The sequence below is a fragment of the Palaemon carinicauda genome, chromosome 13, assembly GCF_036898095.1.
Source record: "Palaemon carinicauda isolate YSFRI2023 chromosome 13, ASM3689809v2, whole genome shotgun sequence".
Lineage (NCBI taxonomy): Eukaryota > Metazoa > Arthropoda > Malacostraca > Decapoda > Palaemonidae > Palaemon > Palaemon carinicauda.
In genome coordinates this window covers 102,450,741-102,455,740 of record NC_090737.1, presented here as the reverse complement: position 1 = coordinate 102,455,740, position 5,000 = coordinate 102,450,741, and positions in this window count along the sequence as shown.

Below are 5,000 nucleotides of genomic sequence, written 5' to 3'. Positions count from 1 at the left end.
CAACTAAATTGGTTTTTTCGACGAACCTGACAACTAAATTGGCTTTTTCGACGAACCTGACAACGAAATTGGCTTTTTCGACAAACCTGACAATTAAATTGGCTTTTTCGATGAACCTGACAATTAAATTGGCTTTTTCGATGCAACTGACAACTAAATTGACTTTTTCGACGAAACTGACAACTAAATTGGCTTTTTAGACGAGCCTGACAACTAAATTGGCTTTTTCGACGAAACTGACAACTTAACTGGCTTTTTCGATGAACCTGACAAGTAAATTGGCTTTTTCGACGAACCTGACAACTAAATTGGCTTTTTCGACGAACCTGACAATTAAATTGGCTTTTTCGACGAACCTGACAACTAAACTGGCTTTTTCGACGATCCTGACAAGTAAATTGGCTTTTTCGACGAACCTGACAAGTAAATTGGCTTTTTCGACGAACCTGACAAGTAAATTTGCTTTTTCGACGAACCTGACAATTAAATTTGGTTTTTCGACGAACCTGACAATTAAATTGGCTTTTTCGACGAACCTGACAATTAAATTGGCTTTTTCGACGATCCTGACAATTAAACTGGCTTTTTCGACGAAACTGACAATAAACTGGATTTTTCGACGAACCTGACAATTAAACTGGCTTTTTCGACGAACCTGACAATTAAATTGGCTTTTTCGTCGAACCTGACAATTAACTTGGCTTTTTCGACGAACCTGATAATTAACCTGGCTTTTTCGACGAACCTGACAATTAAATTGGCTTTTTCGACGAACAAGACAACTAAATTGGCTTTTTCGACGAACCTGACAATTTAATTGGCTTTTTCGACAAACTTGAAAACTAAACTGGCTTTTTCGACGAACCTGACAACTAAATTGGCTTTTTCGACGAACCTGACAATTTAATTGGCTTTTTCGACGAACCTGAAAACTAAACTAGATTTTTCGACGAACCTGACAAGTAAATTGGCTTTGTCGACGAACCTGCCAAGTAAATTGGCTTTTTCGACTAACCTGACAAGTAAATTGGCTTTTTCGACGAACCTGACAAATAAATTGGCTTTTTCGACGAACCTGACAATTAAATTGGCTTTTTCGACGAACCTGACAATCAAATTGGCTTTTTCGACGAACCTGACAATTAAATTGGCTTTTTCGACAAACCTGACAATTAAATTGGCTTTTTCGACAAACCTGACAATTAAATTGACTTTTTCGACGAACCTGACAATTAAACTGGCTTTTTCGACGAACCTGACAATTAACTTGGCTTTTTTGACGAACCTGACAATTAACTAGGCTTTTTTGACCTACCTGACAACAAAACTGGCTTTTTTGACGAACCTGACAACTAAATTGGCTTTTTCGACGAACCTGACAATTAAACTGGCTTTTTCGACGAACCTGACAACTAAACTGGCTTTTTCGACGAACCTGAAAATTAAACTGGCTTTTTCAACGAACCTGACAATTAAACTGGCTTTTTCGACGAACCTGACAATTAAACTGGCTTTTTCGATGAACCTGACAATTAAATTGGCTTTTTCGACGAACCTGACAATTAAACTGGCTTTTTCGATGAACCTGACAATTAAACTGGCTTTTTTGACGAACCTGACAATTAAATTGGCTTTTTCGACGAACCTGACAATTAAACTGGCTTTTTCGACGAACCTGACAATTAAATTGGCTTTTTCGACGAACCTGACAATTAAACTGGCTTTTTCGACGAACCTGACAATTAAACTGGCTTTTTCGACGAACCTGACAATTAAATTGGCTTGTACGACGAACCTGACAACTAAATTGGCTTTTTCGACGAATCTGACAATTAAACTGGCTTTTTGATGAACCTGATAACTAAATTGGCTTTTTCGACGAACCTGACAATTAAACTGGCTTTTTCGACACACGTGACAATAAATTGGCTTTTTCGACGAACCTGACAATTAAACTGGCTTTTTCGACGAACCTGACAATTAAATTTGCTTTTTCGATGAACCTGACAAATAAAGTGGCTTTTTCGACGAACCTGACAATTAAATTGGCTTTTTCGACGAACCTGACAATTAAATTGGCTTTTTCGTCGAACCTGACAATTAAACTGGCTTTTTCGACGAATCTGACAATTAAACTGGCTTTTTCGACGAACCGGACAATTAAACTGGCTTTTTCAACGAACCTGACAATTAAATTGGCTTTTTCGTCGAACCTGACAATTAAACTGGCTTTTTCGACGAACCTGACAATTAAACTGGCTTTTTCGACGAACCTGACAATTAAACTGGCTTTTTCGACGAACCTGACAATAAACTGGCTTTTTCGACGAACCTGACAAGTAAATTGGCTTTGTCAACGAACCTGACAAGTAAATTGGCTTTTTCGACGAACCTGACAAGTAAATTGGCTTTTTCGACGAACCTGACAATTAAATTGGCTTTTTCGACGAACCGGACAATTAAATTGGCTTTTTCGACGATCCTGACAAATAAATTTGCTTTTTCGACGAACCTGACAATTAAATTGGCTTTTTCGACGAACCTGACAATTAAATTGGCTTTTTCGACGAACCCTACAATTAAACTGGCTTTTTCGACGAACCTGACAATTAACTTGGCTTTTTTGACGAACCTGACAATTAACTAGGCTTTTTTGACGAACCTGACAATTAAACTGGCTTTATTGACGAACCTGACAACTAAATTGGCTTTTTCGACGAACCTGACAATTAAACTGGCTTTTTCGACGAACCTGACAACTAAACTGGCTTTTTCGACGAACCTGACAATTAAACTGGCTTTTTCGACAAACCTGACAATTAAACTGGAATTTTCGACGAACCTGACAATTAAATTGGCTTTTTCGACGAACCTGACAATTAAACTGGCTTTTTCGACGAACCTGACAATTAAACTGGCTTTTTCGACGAACCTGACATTTAAATTGGCTTTTTCGACGAACCTGACAATTAAACTGGCTTTTTCGACGAACCGGACAATTAAATTGGCTTTTTCGACGAACCTGACAATTAAACTGGCTTTTTCGACGAACCTGACAATTAAACTGGCTTTTTCGTCGAACCTGACAATTAAATTGGCTTTTACGACGAACCTTACAACTAAACAGGCTTTTTCGACGAACCTGACAATTAAACTGGCTTTTTCGACGAACCTGACAATTAAACTGGCTTTTTCGACGAACCTGACAATTAAACTGGCTTTTTCGACGAACCTGACAATTAAACTGGCTTTTTCGACGAACCTGACAATTAAATTGGCTTTTACGACGAACCTGACAACTAAATTGGCTTTTTCGACGAACCTGACAATTAAACTGGCTTTTTGACGAACCTGATAACTATATTAGCTTTTTCGACGAACCTGACAATTAAACTGGCTTTTTCGACACACCTGACAATTAAATTAGCTTTTTCGACGAACCTGACAATTAAACTGGCTTTTTCGACGAACCTGACAATTAAATTGGCTTTTTTCGATGAACCTGACAAATAAAGTGGCTTTTTCGACGAAGACGAATACGACGACGAAGACAACGACGACGACAACGAAGACGACGACGACGAAGATGACGACGACGACGACGACGAAGATGACGACGACGACGACGACGACGACGACGACGACGACGACGACGACGACGACGACGACAACGACGACGACGACGACGAAGACGACGACGACGAAGACGACGACGACGACAACGAAGACGAAGACGACGAAGACGACTACGACGACGAAGACGACTACGATGACGAAGACGACTACGACGACTACGACGACGACGACGACAACGAAGACGACGACGTCGAAGATGACGACGACGACGACGACGAAGATGACGACGACGATGAAGACGACGACGACGACGACGACGATGACGACGACGACGACGACGACGACGAAGATGACGACGAAGATGACAACGACGACGAAGATGACGACGACGACGACGACGATGACGACGATGAAGATGACAAAGAAGACGACGACGACGAAGATGAACACGAAGATGAAGACGACGAAGACGAAGACGACGAAGAAGAAGACAAAGACGATGAAGATGACGACGACGACGAAGACGACGAAGACGACGACGACGACGAAGACGACGACGACGACGACGACGACGACGAAGATGACGACGACGAAGATGACGACGACGACGACGACGACGACGAAGACGACGACGACGACGAAGACGACGACGACGAAGACGACGACGACGACGACGAAGACGACGACGACGACGACGAAGACGACGAAGAAGACGACGACGACGAAGACGACGACGATGACGACGACGACGACGACGACGACGACGAAGATGAAGACGACGAAGATGACGACGACGAAGACGAAGACGACGAAGACGAAGACAAAGACGATGAAGATGACCACGACGACTGGCTTTTTTGACGAACCTGACAACTAAATTGGCTTTTTCGACGAACCTGACAATTAAACTGGCTTTTTCGACAAACCTGACAATTAAACTGGCTTTTTCGACGAATCTGAAAATTAAACTGGCTTTTTCGACGAACAGGATAATTAAACTGGCTTTTTCGACGAACCGGACAATTAAATTGGCTTTTTCATCGAACCTGACAATTAACCTGGCTTTTTTGACGAACCTGACAACTAACCTGGCTTTTTCGACGAACCTGACAATTAAATTGGCTTTTTCGACGAACCTGACAACTAAATTGGTTTTTTCGACGAACCTGACAACTAAATTGGCTTTTTCGACGAACCTGACAACGAAATTGGCTTTCTCGACAAACCTGACAATTAAATTGGCTTTTTCGATGAACCTGACAATTAAATTGGATTTTTCGATGCAACTGACAACTAAATTGGCTTTTTCGACGAAACTGACAACTAAATTGGCTTTTTCGACGAGCCTGACAACTAAATTGGCTTTTTCGACGAAACTGACAACTTAACTGGCTTTTTCGACGAACCAGACAAGTAAATTGGCT